This window comes from Procambarus clarkii, chromosome 55 (genome assembly GCF_040958095.1).
Source record: "Procambarus clarkii isolate CNS0578487 chromosome 55, FALCON_Pclarkii_2.0, whole genome shotgun sequence".
In the NCBI taxonomy this organism is placed as follows: domain Eukaryota; kingdom Metazoa; phylum Arthropoda; class Malacostraca; order Decapoda; family Cambaridae; genus Procambarus; species Procambarus clarkii.
Window position 1 is genome coordinate 23,382,632 of NC_091204.1, and position 22,951 is coordinate 23,405,582.

General features: G+C 43.8%; 1 long non-coding RNA gene across 1 annotated transcript in view; it reads right to left on the bottom strand.

Annotated features, from left to right (window-relative positions):
• LOC138352828 (uncharacterized) overlaps positions 1-425 on the bottom strand; it is a 1,712-nt gene extending 1,287 nt beyond the window's left edge. Inside the window, exon 1 of the long non-coding RNA XR_011222903.1 lies at positions 272-425. This is a non-coding gene — a long non-coding RNA (uncharacterized lncRNA). The remainder of the gene's footprint in view (positions 1-271) is intronic.
• Positions 426-22,951: the final 22,526 nt, after the last annotated feature.

Sequence of the window (22,951 nt, forward strand, 5' to 3'; positions counted from 1 at the left end):
CTTTGAAAAATAGTTATTGAGTATAATTAGACAGACTTGTTGCTAGGCAGAGGAGTAATGAGATATATGGCAAATTTTGCAAAATATACAATGAAGGTACACAAACATTCATACCCAAACAAAGCAAAATGCTAGGTAAGAACAAAGCATTTGGCCCGTAGGAGAAAGGAGATACCCACAAGACTAGAATACAAGTCATTAACAAGCATGCAAGTATAATACATAATACATGCAGACATATATAATCCAAAAAAATGTCAAATTTACGTACTTATTATTACATTACAAATATCCAAGGTTTTGAAGACACGTTTCCTCTTGCGCCCAACGAGTGAATACTGAGACCAGACCCCATAGGTCCCTATCCTCCTCATCATTCGTCTCACTGTGTCTCCACAGCTTGCACCGCCCATTTGAGACAGCGTCTGGACCTGTTAAAATAATGCATAAGCTGTAAGGTAATAGAGAATAATATATATCTTTCAATCTCAACATTAGATTTTCTAATTTCCAACTGTATTAAATAAATAGCATTAAAATATTTTCCTTCTTAACTATTACAAAAATCAACGAATTTGAGTAACTTTTGCTTTTGTTTTATTTGTACCTTAAACATAACACTGAACAATCAATTATGTGCCACCCCACCTTCCTTCATCTGCAAAAAACTAATCAAAAGACATATGTACAAGGCTAAAAAAATTCAGCAACACTTACCATACTCAGGCTAAAAGAATTAAGCAACACTTACCATACTCTTTTTATATTCACTGTTAACTTTTAGCTCATGTGACAGACTTTCCACCTGCTCAACAGTTTCAAGTGGGGATGGAAGAATGTCTTCCAGGATTGGTATATCTCCATGTGTTTTTGACATATGGGTTTCCGTCATTTTGACAATATTCAGGATATCCCCTGATAAAAATGTCAATTTTGATAATTCCTTCATTATGTATTCCATTTTTTCTGTTACTGCAAAAAAATAATTCATCAACAGCATTGTGTGTAACACCATTCTTGTTTACCCACTGAATTAATCAATTCTGTGGGTAAACAAGTGAATGATGATTATCATGGTCATCATTCTCCTCCTCACTTTGAGAATTAGATAATACATCATGAATATCAGTAAGATTCATGTGTAAATCATCAATTTCAGAGCCTAATCCATACTCTTGATTTGACTCGGCTTCAAAAGAACTAATGTCATTGTCTGACGACTCAGTCTCTGAACTTGATGCTGCCTCAGTAAGATTAATGGGTTCACTAGTGTGTACAGCTGTATTTGGATGCATTTTGTGTATACGTTTTAGCCTTCTTGATACTTGCATCCATCTGTTGTTGTATTGGAGTCGCTTTTTTCGCTTATACTCGTACATTCTGTTAAAGAGTGTCAAATTTCTACATTAGACTACCATATTACCTATATTATTGTTAATAATGTATTGACAGATGCAATATGTATTAAAATTCTAAAAATAAGTCATTCATTATATACAATGTGTGATAATTAAAGCTGGTGCATATAACATCCTTGTCAGGCACATGCAAAAGTGAACACTTCCAGAATTGGAGACATGCAGAAATGTAACATATGGAAATAGAGGCATGCCAAAACAAAGACATGCATAAATTCAAATTCTTATCGAAATAATTTCTAGTGATTATTATATAAATTATTCCATCAGTACTAGATCAAATATTCAATACCATCCTCCCATTGGAAAGAGTAATCATGTCCTGTTGGACATTAATTATATGTTGAGATATAATCTAAAAGAAAATAGGGACATTGAAATTGTTGTTAAACTCTATTTCAATAAAGGACACTATAGGGAACCTAGAACCCTGTATTACAAGTGTAAGTGATAATTTTGGAAAATTTAATTAAAGCTAATTGTGTAGGACACCTGGAGATATGGTGCCCATATCTAAAGAATCACATCAACTGGTAAAGGTATAGACTTGCCAATAAGTGGCTCCCAGGTTAGAGGCATAAAATGCCAAAACTAGATGGTAGAATAAAAAGAAGATATTGTAAAAGGTAACCAAACAAAGATGCCACAGAAATATTAGAAAATTAACTTTCGCAAGCAGCGTGGTAGACATGGTTGGAACAAGTTAGGTGAGAGGGTGGTGGAGGCCAAAACCATAATCATAATCATCTGTATCAAACCTTATTACAGGTAAAACCAGTAGGCAGTCTACTGTATTTTATCAAACCGTTATTAGTATAATAGATCTCGTAATAATTTTGCAAAAATAATGGCATTTACTATTTTTAAAAGATTATTAGCAAATTTACAGAAATGGTGCATTCGGAAGACAAAACCAATTTTTCACTTTTGACAATTGAGCACCTGCTACATCCAGATTCTAGGGAGGAAAGGAAGGACGATCTTACTGGATCCCATAGCCTCTCCGAGGCACAAACCAGGCTTTTACATAACCCCCCCCCTGCACCCGAGCTTTTTAAAATAGTAAATGCCACTATTTTTGCAAAATTATTACGAGATCTATTATTCTAATAAGAGTTTGATAAAATACAAACCCTGGGGCCATAGAACGGCTATTTAATCCCCTTGAACGGACCTGTGCATGGGCCACTGAGGCATCGAAAAAAAACAGACCGGCTTGGGAAAAAAGCAAAATTGCCGGTCTATGGCCCAGCTGATGGCTGTGCATGAATGGCTAATGGCTAATGGCTGTTAGTTATGGAACTAGGTTAGACTATGTATGTTTAAATCTCTGATTTAAACTGAGCCAGTGTTCAGTCAAATAACTGAATTTATCAAATCTTATCCTTGTATAATATACAAGCTGATGTGAGATCCCTGTCTACAGGTGGACTGGAACTATTATCCAGTAGGCAGTCTACTGTATTTTATCAAACCGTTATTAGTATAATAGATCTCGTAATAATTTTGCAAAAATAATGGCATTTACTATTTTTAAAAGATTATTAGCAAATTTACAGAAATGGTGCATTCGGAAGACAAAACCAATTTTTCACTTTTGACAATTGAGCACCTGCTACATCCAGATTCTAGGGAGGAAAGGAAGGACGATCTTACTGGATCCCATAGCCTCTCCGAGGCACAAACCAGGCTTTTACATAACCCCCCCCCCCCCTGCACCCGAGCTTTTTAAAATAGTAAATGCCATTATTTTTGCAAAATTATTACGAGATCTATTATACTAATAACGGTAAATAAATAATAAATAGTAAATAAATCAATACTTACTAAATTTTGTCTATTATGTAGCAAAGAAGCAGGTCTACGGAAGGCTTTTCTGTTGAGTTCGAAGCCCAGATTACTCGTGGTCTCTGAAATAAGTTAAGATTATAAGTATAAAATTTATAAAACCAAATAATAAATCCGGTATTGCTCAATTTCAGATGCAGACGTACTGAATGATATATCAGACTGTCAGCATGGTATTCGATCTGGAAGGTCCAGTGTAACGAATTTGCTCAGTTTCTATGATCGAGCCACAGAGATCTATAAAGAATTCTGATCAAGAAAGAGATCTAGGGGTGGTTTTAGATAGAAAACTATAACCTGAGGATCATATTAAGAACATTCTGCGAGGGGGCCTATGCTACACTTTTTAACTTTAGAATTGCTTTTAAATACATAGGTCAAAAAGTTTTAAAAGTTTTAAAAGTTTTTTAAACCTCTCGTGTATCATGAGTGTGTTAAAGCTTCAGATGGTGCATTCAGATGATGAATATTACCTAGTTCCTTCATCTGGGAAGAATGAACACATATTGGTGCATTCGGATGATAAAAACTAACTACTGTAGTTCAATTGATCAACAGACTGTATATCATATGCAGACTGTATGTGGATCTGCGGGCCACTCCAAACAACAGCCTGGTGGACCAAGCTCCACCAGGCCTAAAGCACAAAGTGATATAGATGTGATAGAGAAACTAGGTCAAATGGAGGAGTAGGTCTGTATATTAAACAGCACCTGACGTGCACAGAGCTACTAAACTCAATGTGGTGGTAGAGTGGTGGGGGGGGGGGGGACACATTGCAGAAAAAAACAAATACAATTTGGTCAACAAAACAGCATTGTTTAAAATAGAAGACATGGGTTGTCATTTTGGGGGTAAGGTAGGTTACATTGAGTTAATTAGTTAGTACTTAGTTTTTATCTTAAACTGGTTGGGAGAGGTACAGTGTTGCTGTGCTGGTGAAAGAACACCTAAAGGTAAATTAAATAATGATTGCGAATCCACAAGAAGTTGACATAATATCGCTAGAGATCTGCAATCAGGATGATAAACTTTCCTTAAAGAATTTGACAAACACTTGCTGATAGGACATGAAGTAAATGAAATGTATGTCAAGTTTTGTGAAATATATGATAAAAGCACAACAAAATTTGTACCAAAGGAGAGATGCAGAACTAGGAAAAGGGGTTTGTTCAACAGAAATTGCGAGAGGGCCTGAGACCCAAACACACACAAATGGAATCAATATATAGCAAGAGGCCAAACCCCCAAACATACAAGCGATGCAAAGATGCGAGAAACAGCAGCAGCATTAAGGAGAGGGACTTAAGGACCATAAATAAAGTGTGAAAATAAACTCGAGTAAATTTTTTTAACTACTCTCGACAGTGAAGAAAAACAAATATTCAGACGATTTGTGTTAGAATCATTAATCTTACACTTTCGGTCATATTCAACAACACAAATACATACACACACATTCCTGTTGCTGTAGCAAGTGAAGAATTACACACACAGATCACAATAACGTGATGCATCAAATGAACAAATCCACAAGGGCCGTGACGAGGATTCGAACCTGCGTCCGGGAGCATCCCAGACACAGCCTTAATCGACTGAGCTACAACAGGGTAAAAGGGTTGAAACCGAAGTTCTACTGAACTTACTGGATCCCATAGCCTCTCCGAGGCACAAACCAGGCTTTTACACAACCCCCCCCCCCTGCACCCGAGCTATGTCAACAGGCCGTTCTCCCTCTTCGCCCTTCCGAATGCACCATATCAGTAAATTTTTTAATAATATTTTAAAAATAGTAAATGCCACTATTTTTGCAAAATTATTACGAGATCTATTATTCTATAGAATAATGCATATAAATGCATATATGCATATAAATACAAAACATAAATACAAAACAAGTAAATGTAAATAATTTTACCTTGCACCTAGATCCACCAAGCCTGTATGGCGCGCGTTTCAGTACTTCGGAAATCTAGAACTATCTTGAATCTCTAATCTGCAATGAAACAATACATATTATTGCACTTACCAAAACATGGATGAATGTAGAAAATACAGAACTATTAGCTGAATATCAAATAAATGGATTTAATCTATTTCACACAGATAGATATATTAGACCGTGTATATTAGGTAATACCTAACATACACGCCTCCACACACACTACATTTGAAATGTAGTCTCAAAAAGACTACATTTCAACAGCAAAGATTACTCCATAAAAAAATAATTAAATTATTGACCAACATGAGAGAGGGTTAGCCAACATGAGAGGGTTGTGTTGATTGCCTGAAAATATTTAAATTGTGTAATGTATTGAATGGCATTTTTCAAGTTACAACATTTTTTAAATTACTGAACTAGGTTCTAGGCTTTGCTAGGCTTAATTCAATTATTACAGATAAGCCTAACCTAGCCTAGAACCCAGTGGGTTTTCTTCCTATTGGGGAGTGTTGTACATGCCTCGCCTCCACATACACACTAGCACAGCCAGGCCTCGCCTCCACATACACACTAGCACAGCCAGGCCTCGCCTCCACATACACACTAGCACAGCCAGGCCTCGCCTCCACATACACACTAGCACAGCCAGGCCTCGCCTCCACATACACCAGCACAGCCAGGCCTCGCCTCCACATACACACTAGCACAGCCAGGCCTCGCCTCCACATACACACTAGCACAGCCAGGCCTCGCCTCCACATACACACTAGCACAGCCAGGCCTCGCCTCCACATACACACTAGCACAGCCAGGCCTCGCCTCCACATACACACTAGCACAGCCAGGCCTCGCCCCCACATACACCAGCACAGCCAGGCCTCGCCTCCACATACACACTAGCACAGCCAGGCCTCGCCTCCACATACACACTAGCACAGCCAGGCCTCGCCTCCACATACACCAGCACAGCCAGGCCTCGCCTCCACATACACACTAGCACAGCCAGGCCTCGCCTCCACATACACACTAGCACAGCCAGGCCTCGCCTCCACATACACACTAGCACAGCCAGGCCTCGCCTCCACATACACACTAGCACAGCCAGGCCTCGCCTCCACATACACCAGCACTGCCAGGCCTCGCCTCCACATACACCAGCACTGCCAGGCCTCGCCTCCACATACTCACCAGCACAGCCAGGCCTCGCCTCCACATACACCAGCACTGCCAGGCCTCGCCTCGCCTCCACATACACCAGCACTGCCAGGCCTCGCCTCCACATTTAAACCAACCAAGCCCACAAATACGTTAACATGGACCAGCATTACACCGTCTAACATACTCTGTCAGATGTAACAACTAAATTTGTGAATTCAAGACCAAATCTATTGTATAACACAGTGTTAGTACGAGAAAAACATTACTTACATTCGAAGCCGTGTTTTAAAATGGCGGCGGTCTTGTACTGACGCTCCAAACTGTGTGTTCGTTTGCGTATGATGAACGTGTGACAATTTACTACAACAATTATTTAATTATTCTTATTCTTTATTTTAATATTTTTAGGGTACATGAAATTTCAAACTTATTTGCACGCAATAATATAATTGCATTGTCATAACCTTTATATATTACGGAAAATACGATGACATGAACGAAGTCAAAGTGAAGTTGAAGTCAAAGTCATTCGCCGAACGTATTAGTCATTTTTTTTCTCCCAAACGATAGGGGTAACAAATCCACAGAGAATATAAGTGTACAGTAAAGTCAATTTTATTCAGGAAAGTACATACATAGTTGATTTACAAACATAATGTTGGATTTATAGATAGAGCTAGTGTATACAATACCTAAAGCCACTATAGTAGGCATATAGCATTTCAGGCAACCGGGCAGTATATATGGACCCCTTACTCAAATCTCTGAATATGTTAGATATTAAGTCCCTGCACATACTCTCATGTGTATTTTATATATATAAAACGCTGCACTGTAATGTCAATCCTGACCTTAAAAGCTTCCTAGAAGGTTGTAACAGATCCCATGAGCACCACACCAGAAACAAATACCTATTTGATATTCCAAGAGTACGACTTAGTCAAACTAGAAATGCTTTACAAATCAAGAGACCTCGAATGTGGAATGACCTTCCCAATTATGTTAAAAACTGTACCTCTCCCAACCAGTTTAAGATAAATAAAGATAAATTTATAAGTTAAGAAAAATTCCACAAATCAACAACCCTGTTACTGACCCTGTATTTACCCAAGTCTTTCCTAAATCTAAACTTATCCAATTTATACCCATTGTTTCGTGTTCTATCTTGTGTTGACAATTTTAATACCCTATTAATATCCCCTTTGTTATATCTATTCAGGAAATTGTGGTTGATCTCGAACCCATTGATAATGTGACGACTTATACAGAATTTTGTAACTATATCATCAAGATTGTAACCAGCTTAGCTAAATGTAGTGTGGGGTTCAGTCCCTAAGCCCATATATGTGCCTCTCTAACCATTTAGGTTACAGGGCAAAAACATAAAAACAAAGGTAACTGCAGAAGGCCTATTGGCCCATACCAGGCAGCTCCTATCTATAACAGATAAACACTAAGTACTACCTAATTAACTCAATGTAACCTACCAACCTAACCCCCTATCCACCTAACCTATCCACCGCTGCCCACTGGATGGGGGGCGGTGTGCAGGACAAACATATAAATTTTGATACTAGCTCTCCACATATGTCAGTTGCTTAACACTTTAGTGCGCACGGCACTAGCTGGAAAACCAAGCGGGTTGTGCGCGCGGCGTTCTGGGCGCTCAAGCGTAAACACAAAAAAGTTTATAATCTTTTCACGCTCCTAACCTCAATTCTCAAGCTACGTTTTTCATTTTGGTATCAATGCGTTGGCAATAAAATTCTCTACAAGATCATATGCATAAAATGTCACTGAAGCATTTGGTATCCCACCACGAAGTAAATAAACACGAAGATGACTCGCCGTGACACCCAAACAGGAAGTAAATGTTCATACTCTTTCGTTTGTTGCCAGCCTCACAGTCATCCTACAGCGCTCATTTTGATATCACTGAACTCGCAATAAAATTCCCCACCCAGACATATGCCTATCAATGTCTAATTATGGTATCGGGTGACCCGCACGAGTGTGGGAACTGGGCGAAGCGTTAGCCGTGATTTCAGCAGGGACGACACTGTTGGGATGCAGTGCTTTGAATGTTTATACTTATTTAACTGTCCTGACATTATTTCTGAAGCTACGTATTTCATTTTTATAGCAATGTGTTCGCAATAGAAAGTTCTATAAGAACATGGGTAGAGTTGGCCAACACAGCGTCAAATAAATTTGCGGCGAATAAAATCTTACGCGTGTTTGTACCCGTGAGCGTCAAAAGTTTTTACTTTGCTCATGTTTTTCAAGTTTATACTTGTTTCACACCGTTTTTTTTTGTATAGTGTTCGGAATAAAATTCCCTACACAGACATATGCATATCAAATACAATTCCTTGGAATTCACAGCTGTAGAGATGACGGAAAACACACAACCGGAACCCGCTCTTGACACTCCAACTCACACCCGCAACACCCACAAAAAAAGTTTCTCTTGTTTCATGTATACTTACTTTAGTTTTCGTGCTACAGTTCTCATTTAGGTATCAAAATATTCCTAAGAAAATAGACTACAATACTGAAACAATCTAAGACAATTATGTGTACTTACCAAAGCAAAGACGATTGTAGTAAAATAAGTTGAGCATTTTATCTCCACTCCACCTCCTTCAGGTACTGATTCCTGAAGTTGCTCAACAGATGTTCCTAGGTGGAGTGAAGCTGATGTAGGTGGTTATTTCTTGTCCACCCAATACACCCTTTTCCTGTGATAAGTGGTGTAATTACAAGGTATGACGCAAAGTGGAACATCGCATGTCTTGCACGCTATACCAGTTTCCTTCCTGATACCCGACTTTGAACACACTTCACACCTGCGACGTTTGGGGATTTTTACCAGTTCATGTTTCAATTTATAGTTCAGGCGAGTCTCTGCTATAACAACACGTCGCTGTTGTCTCTGGGTTGGCAATAAACTACTGTCTGAATCGTCGCTCTCACTATTGTTTTCAAACACTAATGTGGAATATGAATTATCTTCATCAGATTCAGCTTCAGCACTAGGTGTAGACGTGAAGAGAGGGCGCCTCACACCCGACGGGCCAGGTGTTGACGGGTCAGCAGGAGGATACACAGGACCAGTGTCATGATTTATGTCTGGAGCATGAACTAGATGTGGAGATGGTGTAGTTGTTGCAGGCCACTCTGCCTTGTCAAATTTCAATAAAGACCAAATAGCAACTTCATGGAACTAGAGCAGAGTTAGTTTCCTTCGATCATCTGTGTTGGCCTTGTACAATGCATGTACAATGCATTGAGTAAAGACCAAATAGCAACTTCATGGAACTAGAGCAGAGTTAGTTTTCCTTCGATCATCTGTGTTGGCCTTGTACAATGCAACCACAAGTTGACATTGAATGTGAATTAACAATGAGACAAGTAAGATTTATACTAATACATTTATACTAACTCTGTTGAGCGTTGACCATTTATACATCAAATCTGTTGATGTGAGCACTTTAGTTTAGTCTGCCGTTTAAAGAAAAAAAGAGCATATCAATGGTATATCACAGAAAACGAATTTATCATAAACTCATGTATTTGTCTTATCATATTGAACTGCATTCATATTTTTAATATATAACAATATGAATATACAAATTTCTGTAAATCCCCTACCTTGTTGGAATCTGTGGAAATGAATGAGCAAATGTGCTGGCTGAAGGCGCTGAAGGAAACCACATTGGTTTCATTTTGGATACAAATGTCCATGGAGATTCAAAATGGAAACTAATTATATAGTTGAACCTGCAGAGACGAGTTTAAGAATCTGTGTTGAGAGTGATGGACACAGCCTTCACAATTATACTTCAGAGAATGTAAACATCTAAGAGTCATTAGAAATATGTGTAGAATAATAAACCCTACATTGTTTGAGTTAGGGAAAACACCATTTGTGATATATAGATACTATAGCTGTTCCTAAAGATTCACCCTTTTTTGCACCAGCAAGATAACATATAAGATTTTAAGAATTGACGAATGTTAATATTCTTGTTTGATAAACTGTGAACTTGAGACATAGTTAATAAGAACATATTAACACAACAAAATGTTTTCAGAATCTTTAACACCACTTTCCAGCAACTTATATAATTTATATAAATTATTTTAGAGAATAATACATAAATTATATATTTAAACATGATATAGTGTTTAGTGGAATGTATAAGGAGTCAAATTGTGTTAAAAAGAGCAATTTTTAGAAAATTTGGAAAAATACTTTTTTCTGTTCAAATTATAACTAAATGGATTTTAAAGGTTTCACTCAGCCAATATATATCATTCACAATTTATTAATGAATTTTACAAAAAAACACCATAAATTTTATATTTAAACATGTAAAAACTATTTGTTTTACATTTGGAAGAAAATAATTGTAGAAAAACAATTTATAATTAAACCTTTGTGTTTGGATTTTTTGAGTAAAAGTTTCTCAAAGGCTCTCCTGCACCATTCTCAATGCAAATCATTCCCACACCTATGGGAAGAGATAGGCGAACGTTGTGTAGATGATTTGTGTTTGCTGGGACCCACCACCGCCACCCACCACCGCCACTCACCACCCGCCGCCACCACCCACCACCAGCCGCCACCCGCCACCAGCCACCGCCACCCACCACCGCCACCCGCCGCCACCACCCACCACCACCACCCACCACCACCAGCCGCTGCCGCCACCACCACCCACCACCACCGCCGCCACCACCCATCACCGCCGCCGCCACCACCACCCACCACCACCGCCGCCGCCACCACCCATCACCGCCGCCGCCAACACCACCTGCCACCAGCCGCCACCACCGCCCGCTATCAGCCGTCACCGCCCGTTGCCACAGTCGCCACCGCAAGCCGCCACCGCCAGCCGCCACCAGCCCCCCCCACCGCCGATCGTCACCACCCACCACAGCCGCCCGCCACCGCCCGCCACCACCCACCACAGCCGCCACCACCCACCACCCGCCGCCACCACCCACCACCACCAGCCGCCGCCGCCACCCGCCGCCACAACCCACCACCACCACCAGCCGCCGCCGCCACCACCACCCACCACCACCGCCGCCACCACTCACCACCACCAGCCGCCGCCGCCACCGCCACCCACCACCACCGCCGCCACCACCACCCACCACCACCGCCGCCACCACCACCCACCACCACCACCGCCGCCACCACCCACCACCGCCAGCCTCCACTACTCATCACAGACGCCGCCATCCGCCACCGCCCACCACCACCGCCAGACACAGCCGCCAGTGTCCGCCACCGCCGCCACTGTCCGCCACCGCCGCCACTGTCCGCCACCGCCGTCACTGTCCGCCACCGCCGCGACTGTCCGACACCGCCACCACTGTCTGCCACCGCCACCACTGTCCGCCCGCCGCCACCACTGTCCGCCCGCCGCCACCACTGTCCGCCCGCCGCCTCCACTGTCCGCCCGCCGCCACCACTGTCCGCCCGCCGCCACCACTGTCCGTCCGCCGCCACCACTGTCCGCCCGCCGCCACCACTGTCCGCCCGCCGCCTCCACTGTCCGCCCGCCGCCACCACTGTCCGCCCGCCGGCACCACTGTCCGCCCGCCGCCGCCACTGTTCGCCCGCCGCCGCCACTGTCCGCCTGCCGCCGCCACTGTCCGCCCGCCACCGCCACTGTCAGCCCGCCGCCGCCACTGTCCGCCCGCCGCCACTGTCCACCACCGCCGCCAAAGCCGCCACGGTCCGCCCGCCGCCACTATCCGCCACAGCCGCCACTGTCCGCCCGCCGCCACTGTCCGCCCGCCGCCACTATCCGCCACCGCCGCCACTGTCCTCCCGCCGCCACTGTCCGCCCGCCGCCACTGTCCGCCCGCCGCCGCCCTGTCCGCCCGCCGCCACTATCCGCCACCGCCGCCATGTCCGCCCGCCGCCACTGTCTGCCCGCCGCCACTATCCGCCACCGCCGCCACTGTCCGCCCGACGCCACTGTCCGCCCGACGCCACTGTCCGCCACCGCCGCCACTTTCCGCCCGCCGCCACTGTCCGCCCGCTGCCACTATCCGCCACCGCCACCACTGTCCGCCACCGCCACCACTGTCTGCCACCGCCACCACTGTCTGCCACCGCCACCACTGTCTGCCACCGCCACCACTGTCCGCCCGCCGCCACCACTGTCCGCCCGCCGCCACCACTGTCCGCCCGCCGCCACCACTGTCCGCCCGCCGCCACCACTGTCCGCCCGCCGCCTCCACTGTCTGCCCGCCGCCACCACTGTCCGCCCGCCGCCGCCACTGTCCGCCCGCCGCCGCCACTGTCCGCCCGCCGCCGCCACTGTCCGCACGCCGCCACTGTCCACCACCGCCGCCGCCACTGTCCACCACCGCCGCCAAAGCCGCCACGGTCCGCCCGCCGCCACTATCCGCCACAGCCGCCACTATCCGCCACTGTCCGCCCGCCGCCACTATCCGCCACCGCCGCCACTGTCCGCCCGCCGCCACTATCCGCCACCGCCGCCACTGTTCGCCCGCCGCCACTGTCCGCCCGCCGCCGCCACTGTCCGCCCGCCGCCACTGTCCGCCCGCCGCCACTATCCGCCACCGCCGCCACTGTCCGCCACAGCCGCCACTCTCCGCCGTACAGCCTCCCCTCTCTCCGTTAGTAAATAATTTTAATTGTTAGTAAATAATAAAAGAAATATAAATTATTAGATTTTTTTTACCCTTCAATTGGTTTTAATATTAAAATTGAAAATAATAATATAATATAAAATATAATAAAAATAATATAATATAAAATATAATTTAATTTCAAGAAATTTAACTTTACACACAAAGATGTGAAAAGGGTTCAGATTATTGGCTCAAACCTTTCATAAGAGATTCATATTGGTATATGAATGGATTATGAATGACTCATGTTAGGAGTGTAAAGTTGCCACAACATCTCAAATTAGTGTTAGATACATATGTCTTGGTTATAAGTTTTGGAAACCTATTTAAGTCCACACACAATATCGTATCTGATACGATAAAACAAACGTTTCCAATACTTTCAAATACTTTCCAGATATGTTGTGGCAACCTAAAATTGTTTGCTGGGAAGGGGCCCAGAATGTGGAATGACCTTCCCAACCATGTTAAAGACTGACCTCTCTCAACCAGTTTAAGTTAAAAACGAAGCTATACCTAATAAATTCCCTGTAACCTACCTTACCCCTCTATTGTCAACCCATGTATGTTTTTTGTTTTTTTTTGTTTTTCAAATCAACGCTGTTTGAATGTAATTTTCTGTAATAATTTGTAATTGCATTTGTGCTGCTTTTTCAACAATGTTCCCCCCTCTTTTACCTCTATTTTTATTTGTACTCAATGCATTTTTTTCTTTTTACCCATTAGTTTTAAGCTTTAGTCATTAGTGTTTTTTCCTGCCCGAAACGCTTTGCGTAATAGTGGCTTTAGGCATTGTATGTACTAGCTCTATCTATAAAGCCAACAAACTTTGTAAAATCTCTTTATGTATGTACCTTTACCTAAATAAAATTATTATTATTATTATTATTATTATTATTATTATTATGCAAGAGCTAAGGCTATGCCATTTTGGGATCGAATTGCTGCCACAATCAATCTAATTAGAAATGTTTTACCAGTTCTTCCTGTCGCATCTAAGAAAATTTGTCAAGCCCATTATTGACAGTTTGAATTATTTGATTGTAAATGCGTTTTTGCTTAAGCATTAGTTTAGGAATATTTGATTCCCCATACGACAACAGATCACCCGTGTTGTAACTTTGTTCACGACGCAATTCTACATCGAATGAAGCAGCAGCAGATCGATTCAGTGATGGCATTTTCAATTGATTGAGAACTTTGTTCGCAATTGCGAAGTACAAATCTTCAATCATTATCAACAAATCGTTGTAGATTTCTGTGTGAAGTCCATGTTCTTATTTGAATTTTCCTTGCATATTCGACGTACAATATCTTCAGCCATGTGCAATTTATATTTCTTCCATAACTCTGTTGGAGATGAAGGAGAGCCGGTGGTCAATATGATTGCAAACAATGCACGATTTTTATTTGGATGTGACGTGTTGGACGTGTCATTAATGCATACATCCTAGTGTCGGTCGTTCTCCAATTAATTCAGAGATTGACATGCACTACGGAAAGTGTCATGTGTAACGCTGTTGATAAATCTCAATTGCTGGAAGACGTTGATCCAGGCACATTTACCAACAGCATGCGAAGAAAGAAGCATTCATCTTGATTGAGATGCACGGTGGATGTCTGCCTGTCGTAGTTTATTTGAATATGCCAGGTTGTTCGTCGACTCGCTCTCCTCGTTTGCGTCGTTCAAATGCTTTTCTACTGGCATTCCACGTGTAAAACGTAGGCACTTCTGAATACAGCAGTCTTTTTGCAAATGCGTCATTTTGACATAACATGAAGAAAGCAGTAACCGTTGTATCTGGTGGATTCATAGTTGTTTGTTGCACATTTGCAGCTGTAAAATAAACGTATTTTCCATTTTCTTGTTTTCAAAACATAACCAAAAAATACTAACGAAATATTTCAATTCAAACGCAGATCAATCGACACAGCTCAATTTCACCACCAATTGTACTGAAAAATAGGAACAGTTAAAAAAACGAAATGAAAAAAAAGGAAACAAATAAACTATACTCACGAAATGAACACTATGGTAAACAACACAGGTCAATTCCAAGGCAATGTTGTTGTTGTTGTTGTTGAGTTAGGGGCGACGACGATCGTGGGATCGGATGCGCCCCTGCGTACCCGTGAAGGGTAAATCGCAAAGCCAGGAAAGGCGAAATGCCAAGCCAAAACGCAAAACGAGTGACGCCAAGCTCTAGAAACTAATATGCCACACGGCAAAGCAACGCACAAAGGGAGAGGCAGAAGCACATAATAGAACAGGGCAAACAAACAGCCAGAAGGGCACACAGCATGTCAAAGAGCAAACACACAGGAAATCAGAGCACATACTTGCCCGGGAACTCGGCCCGCGGGAACCTTACATTGAACGCCTCCCAGAGCACCCATTGCCAAGGGTCTCGTCCATCCACCGAGGACGCCATAACATCCGGAACCGGGGCAACAAACACCTGCAAACTGGGAACCCAGATGGTAGTACTCACGAGGCAAGAAGTAGCCACACGCCCCCACAGGGGTACCCGGGGCCCCGGGCACACCACCAGACGACAGCAGGGAACCCGGACAGCGCGCAGCCTTCCGTAACGTCACCACCAGGCCACGCCCAGCACCAGAGTCCACACCATCCCTGGCAGTGGAAGCCACCACCCCCCCCTGTGGAGAGTCCCCCAGCGGAGAAAGAACCGAAGGCACGTCCGAGACACAGGCACCAGCACCAGCAGGCACATGGACCTCCGCCACCACGAACTTCGGAGACATCGACGCATCCGTATCCACACTGTCAACACCCGAAGCCCCACAGTCACTGAAGTCACCAACGTCGGCCCAGGAAGAAGACGAACGCCGGGAACGTTTGGGCACCGGCCAGATATCGTCCGAGCCGATAAGTGACCCAGAAACACGGGTACCACGAGCCGAAGGAACCAATGCCAGGACGGCAGCAGCCTCTATCACAGGGGGAACCGGGCCACACACAGCAGGAGGCTCCGCAGCCACCCCAGCATCAAGCACATCCGGGACCCGAGTCACGGACACAGGGCCAGGCACAGCATCAGAAGACGAGGGAGAAGACAGCGACGTCACACAGGGGGCTCCAGGAAGGCCCATGGGAGCAGCTGGAACAGCGACAGGATCAGGCAGACCAACCGACGGTACCTCAAGAACCGGAGGAGGGACGGCAACAACCGAAGGAACGGCAGGCGCCGCCGGGAAAGCTGCAGCAGCAAACGGGACGCGCACCTCCTCATCAACATCACCAGAGACTGCCTCCAGAGGGAGCGGCGGGAAATCCTCGGCGCGGAACAAGTTGACAGGAGCAGCAGGGGCCTCAGAGCACCCGGCAGCCTGATGCCCCAACAGGCCACACCGGAAACAGGTACGAGGCTGCCGGGCATAATACACCCGGACGTAGTACCCCATAAGCCGGACAGAAGGTATTTCCGACCACAGGCGCATCCCCAACGTGCGAATGTTTGTACGCCTCCCAGCATACTGCCCCGAGGAGAGCGTGTTCACCCGCACGCTGACAACAGTACCAAAACCCCCGAAGTAACGCCGGAGGAGGTCATCAGGGAATTCCAGGGGCGCACCATGGATACTGACATAAGTCAGGGCACCACTGCGGTCCGAAATCGCCACAGAGCCGGCATCGTCTGGCAACGGCAACGTACGCCCCCCGTACCGACGGAGGAAGTCCCGGTACTCGTCCTCCCCCACGAACTTAATAACAACCCGATGGGCCGTAACTAGCTCCACACCGTAAACAGCTTCCACCGGGACACGAAGCATGTCACACATCACCATCTCGATGGTCGGATAACCAGCCTTACAAGTGAACTCCAGGCCCACGGAGTTCACATGCTGAACAGGAGGAAGATGGCCCCCATGTCAGAACTGCCACGTCAACGCAGCCAGGCAGGCAACAAAACTGGTAGGGCAGGGACGCCCACACCACCTGGCGACCAAAACAGCAAACAACTCCAACAGCCACGGAGGGTCGGTAAACGTCCTCACTCCACGGCTGCTAGCAGTCGACTCTTCCAAGGCAATGTCACACAAAATAATTAAATCAAAATGAAAATAAATAAAAGTCTATGAAAAATCAATTTATCAATGCAATTTATCAAGGAGTCGAGTCGAGGTCGAGGGAGGGGGAAGACGTACCGTGCGCGCTCCGTTAAAATCGTGACATTAACCGGGATTCTTAGGACTACTGCCATGGATTACTGATTACAGACATAACAAAGTGCATAGTGACCCGCTGGAAAATTTAAAATAGTCATTAACAATAGAACTTTGTGTTAAATAGAGAATAAACGGGAGACACGTGTGAGCCAGTGAACGAGGCTTTGTGTACATGCGTGTATTAGGAAAAAAAAATAGTGAACGGTGATTCGTGGAACAGTGATGTGGAACGGGTATCACAACAACATATAAGTTGGAAGTGAAGGAAAATCGTGCATAGAATATTAGAAATATAGAATACTAGAAATATAGAATAGTGGCAAGAGGCGGCATCAGTGGTTATAAATCGGGTAACTGGAAACTGGTGACATCAACCTGGGACAACAAGAGGTCACCTGTACCGACCGGGGGACCAGCTTCGCTACCCTACGCTAAGTACCTGCCATAAAGTTTGAACAAAATATCATACATAATATTACTAATATACGGTATACATATAATATTATAAATATTAAACATATAAATATATATACATATAATTTTATAAAGAGTTAAAAGGACTGACATCAACAAGTGATCCATACAGTGACTCTCAAATACAACACAATACACCAGACAATGGAGAGGAGTGGCGAGTGTTCGGGAGTACTGGGAAAACGAAATGCAGGCGTAACGTGCTGCATCTGTAACATAAGATTTCACCTGGGCTGTACAGAATTAGCTCCAGGATGCATAAAAAGACAAGGAATTTACTGGGTTTGCAAAGATGACAGATTACTGTTAGAGAACATAACTAAACTGATGAAAAACATTCCCGAGTCACAGAGATTATCATTCACAGACAGGCTACCAGTGATATATGCGGACTGGGAAAAGTCAACATTGGATAACGACCAAAACTCAGGAACAGATAGTTTGGAGAACCGCAGCAGTAGTGTGGAGGAGGAGACTATTATGGTACAAAATAACAGCAATATTGCAGAGCCAGATAATATAAACGATGAGAGCAACAGTGAGACAGAGTGCATAGATGAAGGAATTGGGACGAAAAACGGAGATGGCTCCAATAAAGAGGTAGACAAGACAGTCACAGATATAAATACCTTGAAAAACGCAAAACCAGAACACATTTGCAAATTCTACGCTAAAGGAATATGCAAATATGGAAAATTAGGAGCAAAATGCCATTTTCTGCATCCTCGAAAATGCAGGAACATGTTGGAGAGGGGTACATGCCGTTTTGGAACAGGGTGTAGATACTTCCACCCTAAATTATGTCAATTTTCAATTAGGGACAAAAAAATGCTACAATCTTCAGTGTCCGGAATTCCATGTGAGAGGTACAGAGCGTTATAGACGGGAAGATCAATATGACACTACTGGAAACTTTTTAGAGGAAGGCAGAAACAGAGTAGTAAATATAAGAGAGAGGAACAGTCAGATGGAACCACTACAGGATTACAGAGGGGAACGGAGATACCCACAAGACTAGAATACAAATTATCAACAAGCACACAGGTACTACACCAGACAACACCCGTCCTACTACCAAAACTGGACGAATCACTTCCAAAACGACACACCCTGGACGCAAACACAGTGGCCTCCTTACCAGAGCCTCAGATATTAACACCAAGTAAGGCTTCCAGCACTTCCACTAACACGATAACATCATTTATATTTGCCAACATCCAGGGTATAAAAACACGCAAAACCAACAAAGTTCAATTTATAGATGGTATCCTTCATGAGGGAAATGAAGTATTTGCAGCCCTAACAGAAACCCACACAAAGGACTACCATGATGGTGAAATATGGATCTCAGAGTACAATCTTTTCAGATGTGATAGGAAACACCGGCTTCAGGGTGGGGTCAGCCTCGACATCAAAGACACACTCATCTGTACTGAGCTGCTAAACACCTCAAATGATATGGTGGAAGTGCTGATAATCAAAATAGAGATTTTAAATGTAGTTATTGTCCTTGTATATAAGTCACCGGAGGCAAACCCTCAGCAGTTTAAAGACCAACTAATGAAAATAGAACACTGCTTGGAAAACCTCACAAATCCAGCTCCGAACATTATCCTGCTTGGGGACTTCAACCTACGGCACCTGAAATGGAAGCACCTGGCTAATACAGTAATATCAGAAAGAATACCAGGAAGTAGCCTAAATGAACAGGCACATGCAAATGACCTGCTACGGATGTGCGACAGGTTTGCCTTAAACCAGCAAATAGTAGAACCAACTAGGAAGGAGAACATGCTGGACCTCATTTTCACTAATAATGATGAATTGATCAGGAACATAATGATTACAAATACCTGTTACTCAGATCACAACTTAATTGAAGTTATGACAACCATGGGGAGTAGACCTTCAAAACCAGTCCAGATTCCCGGTGGAGGAGATTTCAGCAAATTCAACTTCAATAATAAACAGATAAACTGGGAGCAAATAAACCAGGACTTCACAGAAATAAACTGGGAAGAACAGCTAGAAAATGCAAACCTGAACCAGTGCCTGGAAAAAATAAGCTCAGTAGCACTAGAAATATGTTCAAACCGCATACCTGAAAGAAAATAGAGGAAGAGATGCAGATTGGAACGGGAACGTCGTTCCCTATATAGGCGAAGAAAACGAATCGCGGAACAACTTGAGAGTCGCACCCTATCTCAAGAACGGCGAAGAAGGTTAGGTAGAGAAATAGAAACAATTGAACGGAAGCTACAAGAATCATACAAAACCCAGGAGAGGCAAAGAGAGCAAAAGGCCATCAGTGAAATAGAAAGAAATCCGAAATATTTTTTCTCCTATGCAAAATCAAGATAAAAAACCACATCTAGTATCGGGCCCCTACGAAAGGGAGATGGAACTTTCACCGATGACAACAAAGAAATGAGCGAGCTACTGAGGACGCAGTACGACTCTGTTTTCAGCGAGCCATTAAACACACTAAAGATTGATAACCCAAATGAATTTTTCATGGATACGATACCAACATCAAATCATATATCAGACGTCACCCTATCCCCACTGGATTTTGAAGAAGCCATAAACAGTATACCTATGCACTCTGCACCAGGCCCGGAGTCTTGGAACTCCATATTCATATAGAACTGTAAAAAACCACTATCGCAGGCCCTCCACATTCTGTGGAGACAAAGCCTAGATACTGGCGTTATTCCTGATATACTAAAAACAGCAGAGATAGCACCACTTCATAAAGGAGGAAATAAGGCAGAGGCAAAAAATTACAGACCGATAGCACTAACATCGCACATCATAAAAAATTTTGAGAGTGCTGAGAAGTAAAATCACAAAATACATGGAATCACAGCAACTCCATAACCCCGGACAACATGGTTTCAGAACAGGGCGCTCTTGCCTGTCGCAGTTGCTGGACAACTATGATATGGCATTAGATGATATGGAAGACAAACATAACGCGGATGTAATTTACACAGATTTCGCAAAAGCTTTTGATAAATGTGACCATGGTGTTATTGCACATAAAATGCGTTCAAAAGGAATTACCGGAAAAATAGGCAGATGGATCTACAATTTCCTGACCAACAGAACCCAATGTGTAATAGTCAACAAAATAAAATCCAGCCCATCAACCGTGAAGAGCTCAGTCCCCCAGGGTACTGTGCGTGCTCCAGTACTTTTTCTCATCCTCATTTCGGACATAGACAAGAACACAACCTATAGCACTGTTTCATCCTTTGCAGATGACACTAGGATCTTCATGAGAGTAGGCAACATAGAGGACACGGCGAACCTCCAGTCAGATGTAGATCAGGTCTTTCTATGGGCTACAGAAAATAATATGGTGTTTAACGAAGATAAGTTCCAGCTCATGCGCTATGGAAAAAATGAAAATATAAAAACGGAAACCACGTACAAAACTCAGGCAAATCATAACATAGAACGAAAAGGCAATGTAAAGGATCTGGGTGTACTCATGTCGGAAGACCTTACCTTTAAAGAACACAATAAAGTAGCCGTCACAACTGCAAGAAAAATGACAGGTTGGATAACAAGAACTTTTCACACTAGAGATGCTATACCGATGATGATACTTTTCAAAATGCTTGTGCTCTCTAGAGTAGAGTACTGCTGCACAATGACAGCACCTTTCAAAGCTGGAGAAATTGCTGACCTGGAGAGCGTGCAGAGATCCTTTACTGCTAGAATCCACTCAGTAAAACATCTAAACTATTGGGACCGACTAAAGAGCCTAAAACTGTACTCCCTTGAGCGCAAGCGGGAGAGGTACATAATAATTTACACGTGGAAAATATTAGAGGGGCTGGTCCCAAACCTGCACACAGAAATAACATCACATGAGACCAGAAGACATGGCAGGATGTGCAGAATACCCCCGTTGAAAAACAGAGGTGCAACTGGTACTCTGAAAGAGAACTCTATCAACATCAGAGGTCCGAGACTGTTCAACATGCTTCCACTACACATACTCTTGAGGTTATCTTGAGATGATTTCGGGGCTTTAGTGTCCCCGCGGCCCGGTCCTCGACCAGGCCTCCACCCCCAGGAAGCAGCCCGTGACAGCTGACTAACACCCAGGTACCTATTTACTGCTAGGTAACAGGGGCATTCAGAGTGAAAGAAACTTTGCCCATTTGTTTCTGCCTCGTGCGGGAATCGAACCCGCGCCACAGAATTACGAGTCCTGCACGCTATCCACCAGGCTACGAGGCCCATAATACATAAGGGGCATAACTGGCCGACCCCTCACAGTGTTCAAGAGAGAACTGGATAAGCACCTTCAAAGGATACCTGATCAACCAGGCTGTGACTCATACGTCAGGCTGCGAGCAGCCGCGTCCAACAGCCTGGTTGATCAGTCCAGAAACCAGGAGGCCTGGTCGACGACCGGGCCGCGGGGACGCTAAGCCCCGGAAGCACCTCAAGGTAACCTCAAGGTAAGGTATGCAATCGGAAACATTGAAATGAAATCGTAACGTATTTCAAATAGCGTGTGTTGCTCTCACGTGCAACAGATGGCGATGTTTTACCAAAAAAAGCATGTTTTTATCTGTCGCAGGTGTTGCATCTAGACAGTAGGTATATAAAAACATGCACGTATTCGAATGAAACGTTGTGACAAAATTTCAAAGCATTCGGAGAAGAACTTTCATAGTTTACAGCATGTGTTGCTCTTCCGTCCTACAGATGGTGCTGATTTTCCAAAAAATCATGTTTTTTCCTATTACAGATAAGGCATGTATATAGTAGGTAAATAAAAACGCTCCTCTATTCGAATGCAACGTTGTGTCAAAATTTTAAAGCAATCGGTAAAAAGGTTTCGAAGATTTCCCTCACATGAAAAACACAGTTTTTCAAAAAAGCATGTTTTTCCCGTCACAGACGTGACATATTTATAGTATGTATATAAAAATCTGCTCGGATGCGAATGGAACGATGTGTGAAAATTTCAAAGCAATCGGTGAAGAACTTTCGGAGATTAGCGATTTCAAACAAACGAACATTTCCATTTTTATTTATATTGATTGTGGATATATAGGCATAGGTTAGGTATTTAGGTTCTGTTGTGATTATATGTATTTATCAACCCGTCCTCGACTCAAGTCCATTACATTCAACCCCACAGACGCATTCATAAATTTTAACATACTGTTCATTCAAAACGGGAATTTTCGCAAGTATAAATTAATATTAT